The sequence below is a fragment of the Pelodiscus sinensis genome, chromosome 26, assembly GCF_052426305.1.
Source record: "Pelodiscus sinensis isolate ZL-2025 chromosome 26, ASM5242630v1, whole genome shotgun sequence".
NCBI lineage: Eukaryota > Metazoa > Chordata > Testudines > Trionychidae > Pelodiscus > Pelodiscus sinensis.
The window spans coordinates 18,207,655-18,228,688 of record NC_143077.1 but is presented as its reverse complement, the minus strand read 5'-3'; the positions used below and the strand labels follow the sequence as shown (position 1 = coordinate 18,228,688).

The window sequence follows — 21,034 nt, the reverse complement described above, 5'->3', positions numbered from 1 at the left end:
ATACACCGGTGGGGGTCCTAGCACCCAATCCCACCTACCCCGAACAAGTTCTGTCTGGTCCCAAGAAACCAGCCACAGATCCCTGGTCAATTTACCCTCTGGATCTTACTGAGCTGGTGACTTGCTGACATCTAACTTTCCTAAGTGATTTTTAACTTGTTCTTTGTGTATCCTATCTTCTAAACTTACCCTCTCTCTGCTTGTATTCACTACGTTAGGCACACCTCCAGACTTCTCGGTGAAGACCGAAACAAAGAAGTCATTGAGCATCTCCGCCATTTCCAAGTTCCCTGTTACTGCTTCTCCCTCCTCACTAAGCAGTGGGCCTACCCTGTCCTTGGTCTTCCTCTTGCTTTTAATGTATTTATAAAATGTCTTCTTGTTTCCCTTTATGCCTGTAGCTAGTTTGATCTCATTTTGTGCCTTTGCCTTTCTAATCTTGCCCCTGCATTCCCGTGTTGCTTGCCTATATTCATCCTTTGTTAGTTGTCCTAGTTTCCATTTTTTATACGACTCCTTTTTTATTTTGAGATCATGCAAGATCTCCTTGTTAAGCCAAGCTGGTCTTTTGCCATATTTTCTATCTTTCCTACACAGCGGAATTGTTTGCTTTTGGGCCCTTAACAACGTCCCTTTGAAATACTTCCAACTCTCCTCAGTTGTTTTTCCCTTCAGTCTTGCTTCCCATGGGACCTTACCTACAAGTTCTCTGAGCTTATCAAAATCTGCCTTCCTGAAATCCATTAGCTCAATTGTGCTGGTCTCCCTTCTACCTTTCCTTAAGATCATGAACTCTATTATTTCATGATCACTGTCCCCTATACTGTCTTCCACTTTCAAGTTCTCCACTAGTTCCTCCCTATTTCTTAAAACCAAATCCAGAACAGCGTCTCCTCTGGTAGCTTTTTCAACCTTCTGAAACAGAAAGTTGTCTCCAATGCAGTCCAGAAACTTCTTGGATAGCCTGCGCCCCGCTGTGTTAGTTTCCCAACATATGTCTGGATAGTTGAAGTCCCCCATCACCACCAAATCTTGGGCTTTGGCTAGTTTTGTTAATTGTTTAAAAAAGGCCTCATCCACCTCTTCCACCTGGCTAGGTGGCCTGTAGTAGACTCCTAGCATGATATCACCCTCGTTTTTTACCCCTTTTAGCTTAACCCAGAGACTGTCTACACCGCTATCTCCTACGTTCATCTCCACTTCAGTCCAAGTGTGTACATTTTTAATATACAAGGCAACCCCTCCTCCCTTTTTTCCCTGTCTGTCCTTCCTGAGCAAGCCGTACCCTTCCATACCAACATTCCAATCGTGCGTCCCATCCCACCAGGTTTCTGTAATACCAATGATATCAAAGTTGTATTTATTGGTTAGCAATTCCAGTTCTTCCTGCTTATTACCCATACTTCTTGGATTTGTATATAGGCATCTAAGATAGTGATTTGATCTTGCCTCCCTGTTGTGCCCTGACCCTCCTTGCTCCTTCCCATTATAGGCCGTAATCCCCCCCATTTCCAACCCATCTCTCAGTCCCGCACATTCAGCACTTACCTGTGGGCTTTGCTCACCTGTCCCCGTCGAACCTAGTTTAAAGCCCTCCTCACAAGGTTAGCCGGCCTGTGTCCAAACTGAATGACAGGAAATTACCTGTGAGAAATTTGAATGTGTGGAATCCAGGGAGCTCAGGGCTGGGGTGTGTGGGTGTGGGGAGCTCAGGTTAGGGGGATGGAGTGTGAGGATGTGGGGGAGCTCAGGGCAGGGGGGTGGGAAGTTTGTAGATGTGGGGGGGCTCAGAGCAGTGGGATGGGGAATGTGGGAGTATGGGGAGCTCAGGGCGGGGGATGAGGAGTGTGAGGATGTGGGGGAGCTCAGGGCAGGGGGTGGGGAGTGTGGGAGGATGGGGAGCTCAGGGCAGGGGTATGGTGGAGCTCAGGACAGGGGGCTGGGGAGTGTATGGGTGTGGGGAGCTCAGGGCAGGGAGTCCAGGAGTGAGGGGGGGGCGCAGTGCAGGGATTGTGGTGCAGGAGTCAGGGGTAGGTGGGGGGGGGGTGTTTGGAGGCTCAGGGCAGGGGACTGGGAGTGCAGCCACTACACTACTTGGCCACCAGATCCCTGGAGTACACTGTGGCTGTGCAGCCCAGCGTGCTGACAGCACCCAAAGCCCTGCCCCCAGCCCGCCAGGCTTTGTGGGGCACCCCAGAGCGGCTTCCTATCGCCCTTGTCTAGCACAACATGGACAGTTGGTTCCCACTACCGTGATCTCCTAGGAGACTGAGACACCATTCTTCCAGGACGGCCCAAGCTGCTGAGGGAAATTGCCCCTCACCATCCCGTCTGTCCAGGTCCCTCTGCCTCTGGGTTTGTTCTTCAAGGGCCAGACGTGTGGGGCTGGGACTGTCCTTGTTCTGTGTTTGCAGAGTGCCCAGCAGAATGAGTGGATGTCATATACCTAGATCTTACCCACAAATCATGCTGAGCCAATCCTTTAGCATCTAACACCTAAAGGTTTATTATTACAATAAAGAAAAGCATGAGAGTAAGGTTGTTAAAGGAATAGTATGTTACATGCACCGAATCTCCCAGTTCTCGATGCAGCCTCTAGCAGAGATGTTACAGCTGCTGGTTTAAGAGTTCTTGTTGCACATCCTAGGGTCAGGATGGGTTCACAGGTCTCTCGGGCTCTTCGATCCCTGCAATGCTGCCTCTGGGATGAAGTGCTGAGCTGAGAACCAAGATGGCATCGACCACATGGCCTATTTATCCCTCCTTCCTGGCCTCTTCTTGGCTGCAGGAGATCACCTGGTCCTCAGCCTCTCTCTGCTGGCCGCTCTTAGGTGTCCGCCCTCATGCTTTAGGTGTGTCCTTGGCCCATTCAGTGCCATTGTCCCACAGGGCCTCGCTAATTAGCATGTCCACAGGCCGGGCTCTGCCCAATGCTCAACCACATGCAGAGAAATATTCAGGATCCACACAGACTACAGATTCCTAACTACACACACAGACGTTATACAACCACATAAATAGCTTACATAGGACTATCAGATAATAAGCTTCTATTCAGCACCCCACATGGCCCCCTTTTCTACCATTTTCTGGGGCCAACACCCCCACCTATGGGTGCAGCAGTGATCTGGCTGCTCCCCTCAAGATCCAGTAATGTGACAGGCAGTGACTGGAGGAGCTGCCTGGGCATAGACTGTAACCCAGGGGCCCACAGTGCAGCAATCATCAGCAGTGTCTGTGTCTCCCCAGCCCCCATTCAGAGCTGAGTACAGGTACCTCCCCAGCCCCCTCCCCACCCCCGTCTCCTGCTCACAGCAGGTCAATAGGGTTCTCCCATTCTTGGGCCTCTGGTTCCCATGCAGCTGCTCCCAACAGGAGTCCCTTGCAGCCCGGCAGGCTGGGGCAGGCCCCATCTCTCCAGCACCAAGGTGATGACGGATACAGACACCAGGAAGAGCGAGACGAGGGTGCAGCCAATGGCCTAGCGGGCAGGAGATGTGGCCGGCCCTGCAAATGGAAAGGACCTGGTGACAGTCGGGTGCAAAGTGGCAAATGGCTCTGCAGTGCCAGCACTAGGCACAGAGCAGCTGCCGTGTAGAGACCTTGGGTGAGTGCCCAGAGGGCTAGATCTACAGGGGATCATGCTGCAGGGGGCATGTTCCCCCGACAGGAGGCCGAAGTGACAGAGGCTGTTGGGGACTCTCCTCCCTTTGCCCAGGTGGTGTTGGAGGAGCAGGGAAGGACCCAGGTTTGCTCAGGCTGCACCAGGACTTGGTGCAAAGGCCTGACAGGAGCCAGCAATGGACACAGCAGCCCAGACCCTCTCGCCTCTCCCCAGTATGGCTGGCAGCTCACAGGGGCGACCCCGCCCTGGGCACGAGGCCTTGGCACCGGCTGTGGGCTCAGGAGGGGGCGGACATGGGACATAAGCGATGCCGAAGGGAGGGGTGTGGGCATTAGAGGCCACTACCATTGCCCCGCCCCCTTCCCCGCACCTACCCCTGCCCCTGTTCTGAGGCCACGCCCCCACTCATTCCACTCCCCCCTCCCTCTGCTGCTTGGGCTCCCCCACCCTCACTCAGGTTCGGTGGCCTGAGGCTGGGGTTACGGTGCAGGATGGCTGGGGAGTGGGGCGCGGGAGAGGCTGCGGGTTGCAGGCTCTGGGACAGGTTCAGGGCAGCGATGGGAGTTTGGGTGCAGACTCAGAGGCAGTTAACTGTGGGAGGAGGATCCAACAGGAGGCTGGGGTTTGGGGTGGGGGGTGTCTACCCCAGCTGCCTGAGAGATACTAGACTGACTCTGGTTTCCTTGTGTCTCCCCGGCTGGGCTCTCACTCCCACTTCTCCTCTCAGGGTCCCTGCCGGCTCCCCTGCTCTATCTGAATGCGTCCCTGGCGCCTCCAACCCCCCCCAAGCCTCACGAATGTGGCCCCGACTGAGACATCTCACTCCCCTGGCACTCCAGCCCCAGCACAGATTAACTCTCCTGGGTTCCAGGGAGAGTGGCATTTGCGGGTCCCTCTCAATCTGAGGGGGGGCCAAAAATGAGGGATCCCCGAACCTCAGTCCTCCCTGTCCCTTCCCCTCACCTCAGTGAGGCTTGTGGGTTTTGGAAGAAGGGTTTTTGTATTTTGCTTTTCTCGTGTGTGGTCCCCAACTGGTTTTTCTGGGGGTCAGTGGCCCTGGAGACAAAAAAGGTTCCTCATCCCTGCCTTTAAGAAAGAAAACTTTGAAACCCTTTGTGGTAGACAGAAATTAACATTTTACCTTATTGAAAATGAAGTTTCCTAAAGTTAAAACACCTAATCTGTGTAAACATTCAAATTAAACCAGTCACCCAAGCTCCAGCAGTAGCACAATGGCGCCGCGTGATGATGCAATGGACGGTGCGCACCCAGGCTCCTCCCCTCAGCTCTCTTCTGCACCCAACCGCCCCGTCCCAGACCCCAAACTCCTCGGTAGAAATGTGGCCCTTGACCACTTGCCAAAATGCCCCCCCCCCATTAAAAATTATTGACAAAGCCTGATCCAAATGTTTTTTGAAACGTTATTTAATCCGAATTTAAATACATTCTATACAATTGGGAGGGTTGGGGGGAGGGGGACGCAGCTGCTGGCTCCTCAGCTCCTTGTGCTCTCACTGGCTGTCTTCCTGCTGCAAGGGAAGCAGAATCCGTCACATTCATCCCTGGGGACTCAGGGGTACTGGGCCCCCCCAGCATTTCCACCCTCCTCCCCCCTGCGCTGAGACTTGTTCTGCTCTCTGGTCACCCCCGTCAGGCCCGCAGGGTGAGCTTCTGACCCACCCAGCAGGGACGTGGGGTGGGGGCAGCATGAGGAAAGGGGCGGGGGACTCCCTGAGGGGATGGGAAGGAGACCCTGGCCCTGCCCCGCTCTCCTGCATCTGCTCCGGCTGCTCACCATGTATCCCAGGAGCTGATGGGCCTGCCCATGCAGGGCGTGGGCCAGGACCAGCCCGGCCTGGCTGGGGCGCCTCAGGGGGGAGCGGGCAGCGAGCAGAGCCTTGTCTAAAAAGCAGTTCTCCTGCTCTGGCGTGAAGAGCTGCCCAAAGACCTGAAATCAAGAGCACGGGAGGTTTCAGCTGACGGCCCAGAGCCCGGCCCCAACTCCTGGGGCTAAAACAGCTTCCTCCTTCTGCAAACTCCCTTCCAGACCCTGCACCCAGACGCTCTCCTCACCCTGCACCCTAACCCCTGCCCCAGGTCACACCTTCCTCCTGCCCCCAAGACCCTCCCAGACCTCACCCCCCTCCGCACAACAGAGCAGCCCTAGGCCACTGGCCAACATCTTGGAGCGACCTCCATCAAAAAGTGTTGCCCCCCCCCGCCCTGCTTCCCCTCCTACGGGAGATCCGGGGCAAGGTGCGGCGCTGCCCCTAGGAAGCGCTGCCCCTTTGAAACGCCGGGACAGCGTCACAAAGGGGCAGCGCCGCCCTGTCCACGGCTCGAATAGTCGAGGGAAAATGCATCGACCATTCGATCAGCGACTCCCCGCTCCCACCCCGCGTCCTACCCGCACGAGGGCCCCAGCCAGCCCCACCCCCGAGCCCTGCCCTGCCAGCGCGTCCTTACCTCTCCCACCCGCACGGTGTTGCTGTGCGCCAGGACCCATCTCTCCTTATAGTAGTGCCTGCACCACAGGTCCTCTGCCTGGTGGATGTTGAGGCCTGCAAGAGACAAACCAGGGTGATTCTGCTGGCAGGTCTGAGCCCTTCCCCTCCCACGGGTCCCTGCAGGCATCCCTGGGCAAATGGAGGGGCACAGGGGGCAGAAGGGGAACACAGAGGGACGCATCCCCCCTTGGGCCAGTCTGGGGGAAAAGGGCTGGGTCCCCTCCCCCCGCCGCCGGCACCCTCAGGGTGTCCCTGGGGCCCAGGTCCCGGCTGGGTTCCTTACCCCTGTGGTGCAGGAGGAGTCGGTACAGGCTGTGCACCCCCTTCTGGGCCAGCCGGCTGACGTCTTCGGATGGGTCCGAAATAAAAAGGCCCAGCTGGGCCACGTGGTGACCCATCCTCGGCCAGTCGGCGGAGTTCTGAGGGGAGAGAAGAGGGGGGGTCCCTCAGCATCCTGGGGCTGCACGTCCCATGCTAACGGCCGCCGAGGCGGTTCTGAGCTCGGGGACGGACAGAGACACCTCCCGGGGCGGGGCGGGGCGGGGCGGGGCCGGCCTTGCGAGGAGACAACCCTGAGCAATGGCCCCGACTGAAGGGTCACTCCGGGGGTGGAACAAGGGGATCCACTGACGGCCACTCCCCAGTCTGGGGCCCAGGTGCCCCCCGGAAAGGCCCAGGGTCGCCCCTCCCCGGGGAAAGGAGAACGCGGCCCATTCCCGGCCCATTCCCAGCTCTGCCTCCCGGGGACGCTCCCAGCCCCGCGCCCTGCAGCCCCAGACCCCCCGGCTCCGAGGTCACTTACCTCAAACCCCGGGAGGGTGGTGGCGACTCCCAGCAGGGCCGTGGTGCTGCCAAGGGCCCTGGCTCGCTCCTGGGGCAGGCGGGACTCCAGCCACGGGCTCAGGTGCTGGGGGGGAAAGAGGCAGGTCAGGACCCGTAGGGAGGCGCCGGTTCTGGGCAGAGCCTGGGGCTCCTCTCAGACTGTGCCCCCCCCCCCCCCCAGCCACTGACACAGCTCCTCTCTCGGCCCCCCGAGGAAGCAGGGACAATGGCCCCGTCCCCCCCACGGGGCTCACCTCCATGATCAGCTGCAGCCTGGCGGTGTCTGGGGACTCGGCGAGGAGGCTTGCCAGTAGGGCCTGGAGGTCGACGGGAAGGGCCCGGATGAACTGCTGCAAGACAAGGGGGAGCCCTGGGTCAGAGGGGGGTTGGGGAATCCAGGCCACCCGCTGGCTCCGGGATGCAGCCTTGAGCAGGGTCTGAGCCGCCTCGCAGAGCAGGGAGGAGCCCAGGCTGGGCATGGAAGGGACGGGCCCCCAGGGAGAGCAACGGGAAACCTGGAGGGAAGGATCCAAACCTGCAGCTTCTTCTCTCCCTCTGCCCCCACCCCCACTCCTCTCTGGAGCTCCAGCCCAGCCCGGGAGCAGGGCCCGGAGGGACGTACCTGTGTGTGGATGGGCTCCTGCTGCCAGTCCCCAGACACAGTCTGTCCCACGGCCGCCCTCAGCAGGGGGCTCAGGAGCTGGGCCTGGAGGGGAGGCTGCAAGGTGCTGGCAGGAGAGAGGGGCAGAGACTGTTCATTCAGCAGCAGGGCTGTGTCCAGACTCAGGGGGTTTTTCGGGAAAAGTAGCCTTTTTCCGAAAAAACATCACCTGCGTCTAGACTGCAGTCGCGTTCTTTCGAAATTAAATCGAAAGAACGCGGCTTTTCTTTCCACGGCGGTAAACCTCATTTCACGAGGAAGAACGCCTTCTTTGGAAAGTGCTTCTTTCGAACGAAGGCGTTCTTGAATGGAACTAGGGCTTCTTCGAAAGAGAGCATCCAGACTCACTGGGTGCTCTCTTTCGAAAGAGGCTTGCAGTCTAGACATAGCCCAGGAGACAGAGACTTTCCCACTCCCTGGTCAGGGGATCTGCTCTGGGGGGGAGTCGGCGGGGGGGGGGGGGGTCGGTACCTGAGGCTGCAGGCGGCGTTGAGGCAGTCGGCCAAGACCAGTGGGGGGGGGGAGTCCTCCATGATCTCCTGTGAGACCCAAGGAGACAAAGGGGCGTGTGAGGCTGGGGCCCCCAAGAGACGCTCACACGGCCAGCGCCCCCACCCAGCAGGATCCAACCCCACTGCCTCCCGCTGGCCTGTAGCCCCCCTGCCCGGCACAGGGCCCCTCCCAGCACCCCCCTCCCAAACCGGGACCAGCTCAATCCTTGTCCCCAGGCCGTCTCCTGCCCCTCACTGCCCTGGTGACCAGCCTCTGAACCTCCTCATCCCTGCTCCCCAGGCGCATCCTCAGCAGCCCGCTCTGCTAACCTTCCAGCTCCCCCCCCCATGGCCCGGGGAGACCCCTCCCTGTTCCGAATCCCCCTCCCTGTCCAGCACCCCAGACCTGCCCCATTTCTGTGTCCCTTCCTCCTCCAGCATCCCCGCCCACCCATTTCCAGCACCCCCACCCGCCGCCATGGCCCAGGCAGACCCCTGTCCACCCCACGTATCCCCTCCCCTCCTCCCGGCCGCCGCGACTCGCTCACCACGATCCTGGCCATCATGGTGTCCTTGCAGCAGCGCGGCGCCAGGGTGTCCTCGCCCCTTTGGAGGGCGGCGAGGCAGGCGGGGGGGACGGCCAGGAGGAACCGCTGCAGGGCGGCTGGGCTCTGCACCCCAGAGAGAGTCTGTGAGCCTGGGGCCTGCCTGCCCCCCACGGACAGCTGCAGGGCTCAGGCCTCCCAGGAGTGGAGGTGGGAGCTGCCGGTTGTCCAAGCACCCACACTCCCCCCCCAACTGCTTCCTCAGGCTTGTGGGGGCCCAGCTGGTGCATGACAAGAGACCTCAGCTTGGGGGGCCCAGGTCATGCAGGAGAAGGGGCCCCAGGGGGATCCCCAGGGACAAGCCCTTCCCGGAGGGGGGGACGTGCTGGGAAGGGGCCGGACAATCTCGGGTCCCCCCCCGTGTGGAGAAGGTTCCTACCGTGTCCCGGGTGTGGAGCTGCTCTTCAATATCATAGATGGCCCCTTCCTCCACCCGGGAGTCCATCCGCTCCTGGCAGAGCTCCGCCGAGGCGCAGGGGGGCTCTGTGCGGGAGGGAAGGGACCAGGGTGACTCCAGCGGCCAGCAGGGGTCACGCGCCCCCATGTCAGGGACCCAGGGCAGCTTGGGCCCCACACGCCCCTCGCAGGGACCCATCCCCCTTCCACCCTCACATCTGCCAACGCCCTCAGCAGAGCCCCCACCAGGAACAAGAGAGCCAAGCAGCAGCTCCCGCCCCCATCCATTGCCCTGGCTGCGGGGCAGACACTGGGGCTGCCCCCCCGTGTACTGGGTGAGCCCCTGGGCCCAGCATGTTCACGGCCCCTCACCTGGGTCTGAGCGGCTGCAGGAGGTGGCCCGGCTGCAGCTGGAGGCCCAGGCGCTGCTGCTCACTGAGCTGGACCCACAGCTGCAGGGGCTGGTGCGGAGAGGCTGGGGGCTCCCGGAGACTGGCAGGTCCCCGGGGGCCGGGCAGGGCGATGCCCCCTGGTGGTAATGGGGGCTGGGCTCCTGGGGCAGGTGTTTCTCTCCACAGAGGAGGCCCCAGAGCCACCCTACCCGGCTGCCCCGCTGGGCTGGGTCCCGCCTTCCCAGCCGCCTCTGGAGCCAGGTCCGGAGGGGCCTGGCCGGTGGGCGAGTCGCCCCAAGCTGGTGGGAATCAGCTTCCCCGCCCGCGGGGACAGAGGAGCTGCTTCCCACCGGCCCTGGGGCCATCTTCAGGGCTTTCCGGAACCACAGCCTGATGTGTTTGGCCATGCTGCAAATGAGGGGAGCAAAGGGGAGCTTGGGGCGCAGCCTGCAGAGCGAAATCCAGGGGTTCCAGCTCCCCAGAGCGACTGCCCCCAGCCCCCAAATGGCCCCTTGCTTATCGGCTCGGTCTTGCACAGGCACTGCAAGGACCTGAGTCTCCTGCCCATCAACAGCCCCTGCTCGGCCAATCAGGGGAGAGTCTAAGGTGTGGGGGGGGGGGTGGAGCGTTCTCCCCAAAGACACCGGCATAGACCTGGTCCAGCCCCACCTCCCCAGTCCCCACAATGGGGGCTGCATCCCCCGCCCCATGGCTCCTGCAAACCACCCCCCCTCCTTCAGCTAGTCTGTTGGGTCACAAGCTGGGGGGGCAGCAGGGGAAGGTCACAGAAGAGGCAAGAACAGAGCAGAAATGTGGGCGGGATGGAGGAAAAGGGAAACCAACCAGGAGAAAGCCCCAGTGGCGCTAAGGACACAGCCCAGGTGAGGAATCACCTTCTGGCCCTTGACCGAGGGCTGGGCCTGCCTGGAACCCAGCCGGCCCCGGGCGGGATCCAAACCCCTGGGGGCTCTTACCTTCTGCAAAACGCTGTCCGGATGTGGAACTCACAGAGGACAAAGCAACTGTGAGCAGGAGACGCACCAGAGCTAAAGCAACCGGGGGTCTCCAAAGTCCCCTGGGCCCGCCCCCCCCTTTTCTCAGCCTGAGATGTGGGTTCCTCTGTGAGGTCACCACCTCCCCACCTGCCCTTTGCCTGATCTGCTGAGGGCTGCCCAAAGCCCCTGTGAGGTCACTGCCCCCCCCACCTCACCCTGCCAGGCAAATGTCCTGCCTCTGGCCACCCCTCTGGGAAGTTGGAGCCATTCCTAGGGGTCCCCCCCACTCCCTGACTGGGCATCCTGCAGCCAGCAGCTCCAGTAGCCCCATAGGCTGCTCCCTGCCCTACGCTGCAGACTTCTTGCACAAGAACTGTTTCACACCGGAGTTCTTGCGCAAAAGGTCTCGTGCAAGAGCACCTCCACCCTGCCATGTGCTTTTGCACAAGAGTGTCCATGGCATTGTGAACGCTTTCTCGTGCAAGAAAGCTCTGATGACCATTTTAGCCATAAAAGTGTCTTGCTCAAGAAGCCCCTGGTGCCCGTCCACGCTGCCTTCTTGCACAACAGCTCTTGCACAAAAGGGGCTTATTCCTCGTGGGGAGAGGAATAACTCCTGTGCAAGAAGCCCTCTTTTCTGATGCTTTACTGCAAATTTACTTGCACAAGAATTCACGTGCAGTGTAGACGCGCCACAAGTTTTTGCACAAGAACAGTTGTTCTTGAGCAAAATGCCTGCAGTGCAGACGTGGCCTTGGTGTCACCCAGCACTGGACTTCCTGGCCAGGAGCAAGAGTTAGAGCCTCCCACTCGCCCCGCTGCCTCTCACGGGCTCCCGTCCGGCCCCAGCCCTGGGCTTTGCCCTAGCGCATCCCAGCAAGGCCTCTGGCCTGCACTAGACCCATTGACATGTGGAGACTCCACCACTGCCCTGGGGCGCTTTTGTCTATGAGACTCGGACTCACAGCTGAGCATGGAGCCCGATTTTAGTTCGAACTAGCGGGGTAGTGTAGACATACCCCCTGAGACTCACTGGTGCTGGCTCACCCCCTGTCCTGCTCGTGGCTCCGTTGTCCTCCTCCCCACAGCCCCCCCCCAGCTCTAAATGCTGCTCACATCAGTTCCCCTTCCCCGTGGCCAGGCCCTGCAGGGCTCTGGGGGCTGGTTTGCTGCCCTCAGCCCTGCAGTAGCCTGCTCCCCAGTTTGCAGCCCCTCCCATCATGCGTGGGGTCTCCTGGTACCGGAGGGAGGACGGGGGCAGACCAGGAAGGTTAATTTGATGTTGCAGCGGCAGGAAGAGGAGGGGTGGCGCAGAGGAGCTGTCAGTACATTATCCCAATACGCCATCCCAGTGCAGGCGTCGCACTCAGCTCTACCTGCAGAGGAGTCTCTATCTGCGCTGAGCAGAAAGGGGGTCTAGGACACACACACAAGTAGCCCCAGAACCACGCAGGAGCAGAGTCGTTCTGCGAAAGGGAGAGGTTTATTGGGTCTGCGAGGGCGGCCGTAGGGGGGTGTCGTGTGTGTGCCACTCATCTCCGTCTGGGCAGCGGCACCGGTCGGGCTCAGAACTGGGCACAGGACCCGACCACGGCACCATCGATCTCCAGTGTATCGATCTGCTGGAAGCCGCGGCAGAGCTGAATTGCAGAACGGCTGCCCATTGGCAAAGACCTTGAAATGCTGGTTCCTGCAGCCGATGGAGAGGAACCCACTCCTCCTGGGGGGAGGAGCAGCCAAGAGAGGGACCCACTCAGACCGGTCTGGCAGCGTGACGTAGTGGAACCAGCGCTGCCTAGGTAGGGTTTTACCTCCCCCCAGTCTGCTTCTGAGACTGAGTTTCCCCCTCTGCCCCATGGGCTAACAACAAGGCACTTTACAAACATTCTCTGTGTCATCGGCATTGTATGAAGGGGGAAACTGAGGCATGGAGCGGCATCTGATTTATATAGCTCAACCCAGTCCCCACCCCTCTCGGTCTGCAGGAAAAGAAGCCAAGTGCTCTTGTTCCCACTACTCCTCCATTCCCCTGCTTCCACCTGATGTCAAATACACAAAGCTCACTACTTCTTCTTTCCTGCACTTAAGCCAAGCAGATCAGGATGGGGAGGAGACATGAGGGAGCCCCCAGGCTCTTGCTCTCTCTCGCACATACACACACATATATTACTTTAGAAAATGCCAGGTGTGAGCTAGAGGAGAATCTCCATTAACTGTTAGCACTATAGGGCATATGATACATACATAAAGCATTTACAGTCCATCCAGCAGAGGGCAACAATACACCCCGCACACATGTAGCTCCCCCTCCTTTTCCAAATGCCCCAAGATTTAAACTACTGGAGACTACCCATTAGCTGCTAGTTGTATAGGAACTATGGGTATGTCTACACTACAAAGTTAATTCGAACTAACAGCCGTTAGTTGGAATTAACTTTCATAGGTGCTACACATACAAACCGCTAGTTTGGACTTAATTCGAACTAGGTAAACTTCATTCTACCAGGAGTAACGTCAAATTCGAATTCAGTAGTTGGAATTAAGGGCTGTGTAGCCACTTAATTCGAAGTAGCTGGAGGCCAGCACTCCCCAGGTTCCCCTGGTGGCTGCTCTGGGCCAAAGCAGGAAAACTCCTCTCCTCTCCCCAGCCCTGAGGCCCTTAAAGGGGTAGACTCTGGCCAGACGGCACTTGCCAGAGCCAGCCCTGCCAGCAGTCTCTGCCCCGAACCAGGGGCTGCAGGATGAGCCAGGCAGCCAGTGCCAGCGAGCCGTCCCCCCGCCCAGTCCCCCAGCACCCAGGGGCCAGCCAGGGGCCGTAGATGGCGCGCACCCTCCTGGTCTAGTGTGGAGGTCATGGACCTCATTGAGGTTTGGGGGCAGGGCCCCAGCGTCCATGATCTCTGTACTAGGAGGAGGAACGTGGCCGTCTACGGGCGCATAGCGGCCGCCATGGCCCGAAAGGGACACAGGCCACCCAGGAGCAGGCGAATCCTGGTGTTCTGGCTGTGGGGGAAAAAGACAGCCACAAGATGGCGTTTGGAGTCACACGGGCGAGTCGCCTGTCCAAGCGGGACCGAGTCCCTTCCAAAGAGAAACCATGGCAGCCATGCAAGTCCAAGGCTGCACAGGAAACCTCAGGAGCTGCGACTGGGGCTCAGTTCGCGCGGCCACGCTTCCCAGGGGAGGCATGAGACAGGCCCAGAGGTCTGCGCAGCAAACAGGCCCGCAGGAGGGAGGCGGCTAAGAACCCGCGCGGCTCGTGCGTTTCTCCCTCTCAGCTGGCGTAGAGGCGGGAGGGGACCGACACCTGCCCGGCTGGAGCTTTTGCGCTTGGGCTCGGGGCTTAAGCCCCGAGGCCGAGGCCCCGGCGCGGTTGCTGGGAGACGGGCTCCCGTGGCACGGCACGGCCCCTGAACCTTGCCGGCCGAGGCCGAGAGGGATGGCTTGGAGGTGGCAAAAGGGAGCCCGCTAGCAAGCGCCAGGAGGCCGAGCGTAGCCACGTCCCCGGGTGGGCTCGAACCACCATCCTTTCGGTTAACAGCCAAACGCGCTGACCCCTTGCGCCACAGAGACCTCGAAGGCCTTTCCGAAACGCTGCCTAGCAGCCTGCTCCTCTGCCTGGCCGTGCCAGTGCAGCCCAGGTGCTAGAGTGGATTGCGGGCAGTCTAGCCCCAAGGGAGCAGAGTGGCGCAGCGGAAGCGTGCTGGGCCCATAACCCAGAGGTCGATGGATCGAAACCATCCTCTGCTACGTGTGGGCCGGCCTCTTTTGACTCCGCGCCTTCACTCCAGGCTGCAAGTAGCTAAAGGCCAGGCCAGGATGCCGCCTGCGGGGAAGCTCTCGGCAGCCCCCCGCTTCCTGTGTGGGAGGCACGGAGGCCTCCTCTTCTGTCCTCAGGCAACAGGGCTTCCTCCTGCCCTTTTCCCACCCACAAGGGCCGCCGGGACCCGCTCAGGGAGCGCGCCAGGGAGGCTCTCCAGACGCTCGTGGAACAAAGCACTTCTGGACCACGCTACCCAGAGCCTTCATTCAGGCCTAGACAAAACGCCTAGACAAAGAGCTGCCACAGCATCAACACTGGCCTTGCTCTACTACTCCCAGGCACGCCAAACCCCTCACAAAGAGAACTTCTGCCTTCGCCATACTGCTCAACAACAGGACACGCGAGCAATTCCCTCCGACGCGCCGCTTCTCCCGCATCGCCACCACCCACGCTCTTTAGGCACACGCCGGCTGACCAAAACCCATCTCATCCCATCAAAAGCTTCTGCCCAGCCCAAGAGGACCAGCTACGTTCCCGGCTCAATTCATCCCTTACAGTCAGAGCCAAAAATCACCAGCTGACGGTCCTTCAGAATCCTCAATGGAAAGGGGGAGAGGGAATTGTGGGAGCACGGGCAGCACTCGCCACGTTCTCGGTTGAGGCTTGCAGCAGTCATGGAAGAGAGAGCTGGCTTCGGTCAAGTCTCGGGAGTACGGCCACGGCTTGGACGGGTCCTTCAGTCCTTGGCTCAGAGCTTCGGTTGGTAGCCCACATCCTCCCGAGGTAAAAAAGCAGGAGGGCTTTCCTTCCAGGGCCTTTTGCATCTTCTGCCGTGGGAGGCGAATCCTGGTGTTCTGGCTGTGGGGGAAAAAGACAGCCACAAGATGGCGTTTGGAGTCACACGGGCGAGTCGCCTGTCCAAGCGGGACCGAGTCCCTTCCAAAGAGAAACCATGGCAGCCATGCAAGTCCAAGGCTGCACAGGAAACCTCAGGAGCTGCGACTGGGGCTCAGTTCGCGCGGCCACGCTTCCCAGGGGAGGCATGAGACAGGCCCAGAGGTCTGCGCAGCAAACAGGCCCGCAGGAGGGAGGCGGCTAAGAACCCGCGCGGCTCGTGCGTTTCTCCCTCTCAGCTGGCGTAGAGGCGGGAGGGGAACGACACCTGCCCGGCTGGAGCTTTCGCGCTTGGGCTCGGGGCTTAAGCCCTGAGGCCGAGGCCCCGGCGCGGTTGCTGGGAGATGGGTTCCCGTGGCACGGCATGGCCCCTGAACCTTGCCGGCCACAAGGTGACCTCACCGAGGCCGAGAGGGATGGCTTGGAGGTGGCAAAAGGGAGCCCGCTAGCAAGCGCCAGGAGGCCGAGCGTAGCCACGTCCCTGGGTGGGCTCGAACCACCATCCTTTTGGTTAACAGCCGAACGCGCTGACCCATTGCGCCACAGAGACCTCGAAGGGCTTTCCGAAACGCTGCCTAGCAGCCTGCTCCTCTGCCTGGCCGTGCCAGTGCAGCCCAGGTGCTAGAGTGGATTGCGGGCAGTCTAGCCCCAAGGGAGCAGAGTGGCGCAGCGGAAGCGTGCTGGGCCCATAACCCAGAGGTCAATGGATCGAAACCATCCTCTCCTACGTGTGGGCCGGCCTCTTTTGACTCCGCGCCTTCACTCCAGGCTGCAAGTAGCTAAAGGCCAGGCCAGGATGCCGCCTGCGGGGAAGCTCTCGGCAGCCCCCCGCTTCCTGTGTGGGAGGCACGGAGGCCTCCTCTTCTGTCCTCAGGCAACAGGGCTTCCTCCTGCCCTTTTCCCACCCACAAGGGCCGCCGGGACCCGCTCAGGGAGCGCGCCAGGGAGGCTCTCCAGACGCTCGTGGAACAAAGCACTTCTGGACCACGCTACCCAGAGCCTTCATTCAGGCCTAGACAAAACGCCTAGACAGAGAGCTGCCACAGCATCAACACTGGCCTTGCGCTACTACTCCCAGGCACGCCAAACCCCTCACAAAGAGAACTTCTGCCTTCGCCATACTGCTCAACAACAGGACACGCGAGCAATTCCCTCCGACGCGCCGCTTCTCCCGCATCGCCACCACCCACGCTCTTTAGGCACACGCCGGCTGACCAAAACCCATCTCATCCCATCAAAAGCTTCTGCCCAGCCCAAGAGGACCAGCTACGTTCCCGGCTCAATTCATCCCTTACAGTCAGAGCCAAAAATCACCAGCTGACGGTCCTTCAGAATCCTCAATGGAAAGGGGGAGAGGGAATTGTGGGAGCACTCGCCACGTTCTCGGTTGAGGCTTGCAGCAGTCATGGAAGAGAGAGCTGGCTTCGGTCAAGTCTCGGGAGTACGGCCACGGCTTGGACGGGTCCTTCAGTCCTTGGCTCAGAGCTTCGGTTAGTAGCCCACATCCTCCCGAGGTAAAAAAGCAGGAGGGCTTTCCTTCCAGGGCCTTTTGCATCTTCTGCCGTGGGAGGCGAATCCTGGTGTTCTGGCTGTGGGGGAAAAAGACAGCCACAAGATGGCGTTTGGAGTCACACGGGCGAGTCGCCTGTCCAAGCGGGACCGAGTCCCTTCCAAAGAGAAACCATGGCAGCCATGCAAGTCCAAGGCTGCACAGGAAACCTCAGGAGCTGCAACTGGGGCTCAGTTCGCGCGGCCACGCTTCCCAGGGGAGGCATGAGACAGGCCCAGAGGTCTGCGCAGCAAACAGGCCCGCAGGAGGGAGGCGGCTAAGAACCCGCGCGGCTCGTGCGTTTCTCCCTCTCAGCTGGCGTAGAGGCGGGAGGGGAACGACACCTGCCCGGCTGGAGCTTTCGCGCTTGGGCTCGGGGCTTAAGCCCCGAGGCCGAGGCCCCGGCGCGGTTGCTGGGAGACGGGCTCCCGTGGCACGGCACGGCCCCTGAACCTTGCCGGCCACAAGGTGACCTCACCGAGGCCGAGAGGGATGGCTTGGAGGTGGCAAAAGGGAGCCCGCTAGCAAGCGCCAGGAGGCCGAGCGTAGCCACGTCCCCGGGTGGGCTCGAACCACCATCCTTTCGGTTAACAGCCGAACACGCTGACCCATTGCGCCACAGAGACCTCAAAGGGCTTTCCGAAACGCTGCCTAGCAGCCTGCTCCTCTGCCTGGCCGTGCCAGTGCAGCCCAGGTGCTAGAGTGGATTGCGGGCAGCCTAGCCCCAAGGGAGCAGAGTGGCGCAGCGGAAGCGTGCTGGGCCCATAACCCAGAGGTCGATGGATCGAAACCATCCTCTGCTACATGTGGGCCGGCCTCTTTTGACTCCGCGCCTTCACTCCAGGCTGCAAGTAGCTAAAGGCCAGGCCAGGATGCCGCCTGCGGGGAAGCTCTCGGCAGCCCCCCGCTTCCTGTGTGGGAGGCACGGAGGCCTCCTCTTCTGTCCTCAGGCAACAGGGCTTCCTCCTGCCCTTTTCCCACCCACAAGGGCCGCCGGGACCCGCTCAGGGAGCGCGCCAGGGAGGCTCTCCAGACGCTCGTGGAACAAAGCACTTCTGGACCACGCTACCCAGAGCCTTCATTCAGGCCTAGACAAAACGCCTAGACAAAGAGCTGCCACAGCATCAACACTGGCCTTGCTCTACTACTCCGAGGCACGCCAAACCCCTCACAAAGAGAACTTCTGCCTTCGCCATACTGCTCAACAACAGGACACGCGAGCAATTCCCTCCGACGCGCCGCTTCTCCCGCATCGCCACCACCCACGCTCTTTAGGCACACGCCGGCTGACCAAAACCCATCTCATCCCATCAAAAGCTTCTGCCCAGCCCAAGAGGACCAGCTACGTTCCCGGCTCAATTCATCCCTTACAGTCAGAGCCAAAAATCACCAGCTGACGGTCCTTCAGAATCCTCAATGGAAAGGGGGAGAGGGAATTGTGGGAGCACGGGCAGCACTCGCCACGTTCTCGGTTGAGGCTTGCAGCAGTCATGGAAGAGAGAGCTGGCTTCGGTCAAGTCTCGGGAGTACGGCCACGGCTTGGACGGGTCCTTCAGTCCTTGGCTCAGAGCTTCGGTTGGTAGCCCACATCCTCCCGAGGTAAAAAAGCAGGAGGGCTTTCCTTCCAGGGCCTTTTGCATCTTCTGCCGTGGGAGGCGAATCCTGGTGTTCTGGCTGTGGGGGAAAAAGACAGCCACAAGATGGCGTTTGGAGTCACACGGGCGAGTCGCCTGTCCAAGCGGGACCGAGTCCCTTCCAAAGAGAAACCATGGCAGCCATGCAAGTCCAAGGCTGCACAGGAAACCTCAGGAGCTGCGACTGGGGCTCAGTTCGCGCGGCCACGCTTCCCAGGGGAGGCATGAGACAGGCCCAGAGGTCTGCGCAGCAAACAGGCCCGCAGGAGGGAGGCGGCTAAGAACCCGCGCGGCTTGTGCGTTTCTCCCTCTCAGCTGGCGTAGAGGCGGGAGGGGAACGACACCTGCCCGGCTGGAGCTTTTGCGCTTGGGCTCGGGGCTTAAGCCCCGAGGCCGAGGCCCCGGCGCGGTTGCTGGGAGACGGGCTCCTGTGGCACGGCACGGCCCCTGAACCTTGCCGGCCACAAGGTGACCTCACCGAGGCCGAGAGGGATGGCTTGGAGGTGGCAAAAGGGAGCCCGCTAGCAAGCGCCAGGAGGCCGAGCGTAGCCACGTCCCCGGGTGGGCTCGAATCACCATCCTTTCGGTTAACAGCCGAACGCGCTGACCCATTGCGCCACAGAGACCTCGAAGGGCTTTCCGAAACGCTGCCTAGCAGCCTGCTCCTCTGCCTGGCCGTGCCAGTGCAGCCCAGGTGCTAGAGTGGATTGCGGGCAGTCTAGCCCCAAGGGAGCAGAGTGGCGCAGCGGAAGCGTGCTGGGCCCATAACCCAGAGGTCGATGGATCGAAACCATCCTCTGCTACGTGTGGGCCGGCCTCTTTTGACTCCGCGCCTTCACTCCAGGCTGCAAGTAGCTAAAGGCCAGGCCAGGATGCCTCCTGCGGGGAAGCTCTCGGCAGCCCCCCGCTTCCTGTGTGGGAGGCACGGAGGCCTCCTCTTCTGTCCTCAGGCAACAGGGCTTCCTCCTGCCCTTTTCCCACCCACAAGCGCCGCCGGGACCCGCTCAGGGAGCGCGCCAGGGAGGCTCTCCAGACGCTCGTGGAACAAAGCACTTCTGGACCACGCTACCCAGAGCCTTCATTCAGGCCTAGACAAAACGCCTAGACAAAGAGCTGCCACAGCATCAACACTGGCCTTGCTCTACTACTCCGAGGCACGCCAAACCCCTCACAAAGAGAACTTCTGCCTTTGCCATACTGCTCAACAACAGGACACGCGAGCAATTCCCTCCGACGCGCCGCTTCTCCCGCATCGCCACCACCCACGCTCTTTAGGCACACGCCGGCTGACCAAAACCCATCTCATCCCATCAAAAGCTTCTGCCCAGCCCAAGAGGACCAGCTACGTTCCCGGCTCAATTCATCCCTTACAGTCAGAGCCAAAAATCACCAGCTGACGGTCCTTCAGAATCCTCAATGGAAAGGGGGAGAGGGAATTGTGGGAGCACTCGCCACGTTCTCGGTTGAGGCTTGCAGCAGTCATGGAAGAGAGAGCTGGCTTCGGTCAAGTCTCGGGAGTACGGCCACGGCTTGGACGGTCCTTCAGTCCTTGGCTCAGAGCTTCGGTTGGTAGCCCACATCCTCCCGAGGTAAAAAAGCAGGAGGGCTTTCCTTCCAGGGCCTTTTGCATCTTCTGCCGTGGGAGCACCTGAAAGTAAAACAGCTGCGGCAGGCGTACGCCATGGCCACCAGGGGCGGCGCCGCAGCAGGGGCTGCCACCTGCCCCTACTTCCCTGCCCTCGACCGACTCTTGGGGGGCGGGGCGGTCCGTGCCAGCCTGGGAGGCAGCGAGCCGGGACTGGAGGGCCCTGACCTGGGCACACCGGAGGGGCCACCACAAGGAGTTCCAGCACTGGAGTCGGCAGGGTCATCCAGGGAGACCGTACCGGGGAAGTAGTTCGAATTAAGTAGTTTGGGGGAGGAGGCGGGAGGGAGACCAGGGACCGCGCACGTGGGCCATGCCTCCCACGGATCACACAGACACCTGTGCACGTGCAAGCACATGCCATGCCACGCTCCAGCTGCGTGACACCCAGGGGCCGTGGCCCAATAGGCACATGCATGTCTGAAGAGACCTGACATGCTCCTGACCCTGGGGCGGTACCACAACTTCACGAGTTTTGCTTACAACACACCTGTTGATACAACCTAGAATCATATTTGCTTTTTTTGCAACAGCATCACACTGTTGACTCATATTCAACTTGTGGTCCACTATGACCCCTAGATCTCTTTCCACCATGCTCCTTCCTAGACAGTCGCATCCCATCTTGTATGTATGGAACTGATTGTTCCTTCCTAAGTGGAGCACTTTGCATTTCTCTTTATTAAACCTCATCCTGTTTACCTCTGACCATTTCCCTAACTTGCTAAGGTCATTTTGAATTATGTCCCTCTCCTCCAAAGAAGTTGCAACCCCACCCAGTTTGGTATCATCTGCAAACTTAATAAGCGTACTCTCTATCCCAATATCTACATCATTGATGAAGATATTGAACAGTACGGGTCCCAAAACAGACCCTTGAGGAACTCCACTTGTTATCCCTTTCCAGCAGGATTTAGAACTGTTAACAACAACTCTCTGACTACGGTTATCCAACCAATTATGCACCCACCTTATCGTGGCCCTATCTAAGTTATATTTGCCTAGTTTATCAATAAGAATATCATGCGAGACCGTATCAAATGCCTTACTAAAGT

At 60.0% G+C, this 21,034-nt stretch overlaps 6 non-coding genes across 6 annotated transcripts; 3 read left to right on the top strand and 3 right to left on the bottom strand.

The window, feature by feature from the left end:
• Positions 1-13,993: 13,993 nt before the first annotated feature.
• Positions 13,994-14,067, bottom strand: TRNAN-GUU (transfer RNA asparagine (anticodon GUU)). Its single transcript has one exon. It is a non-coding gene; the product is annotated as a tRNA-Asn (tRNA).
• A 105-nt stretch (positions 14,068-14,172) lies between these two features.
• On the top strand, positions 14,173-14,244 carry TRNAM-CAU (transfer RNA methionine (anticodon CAU)). Its single transcript has one exon. It is a non-coding gene; the product is annotated as a tRNA-Met (tRNA).
• A 1,383-nt stretch (positions 14,245-15,627) lies between these two features.
• Positions 15,628-15,701, bottom strand: TRNAN-GUU (transfer RNA asparagine (anticodon GUU)). The gene has a single exon. It is a non-coding gene; the product is annotated as a tRNA-Asn (tRNA).
• Positions 15,702-17,252: 1,551 nt separating this feature from the next.
• On the bottom strand, positions 17,253-17,326 carry TRNAN-GUU (transfer RNA asparagine (anticodon GUU)). Its single transcript has one exon. It is a non-coding gene; the product is annotated as a tRNA-Asn (tRNA).
• A 105-nt stretch (positions 17,327-17,431) lies between these two features.
• TRNAM-CAU (transfer RNA methionine (anticodon CAU)) lies at positions 17,432-17,503 on the top strand. Its single transcript has one exon. It is a non-coding gene; the product is annotated as a tRNA-Met (tRNA).
• Positions 17,504-19,065: 1,562 nt separating this feature from the next.
• Positions 19,066-19,137, top strand: TRNAM-CAU (transfer RNA methionine (anticodon CAU)). The gene has a single exon. It is a non-coding gene; the product is annotated as a tRNA-Met (tRNA).
• Positions 19,138-21,034: the final 1,897 nt, after the last annotated feature.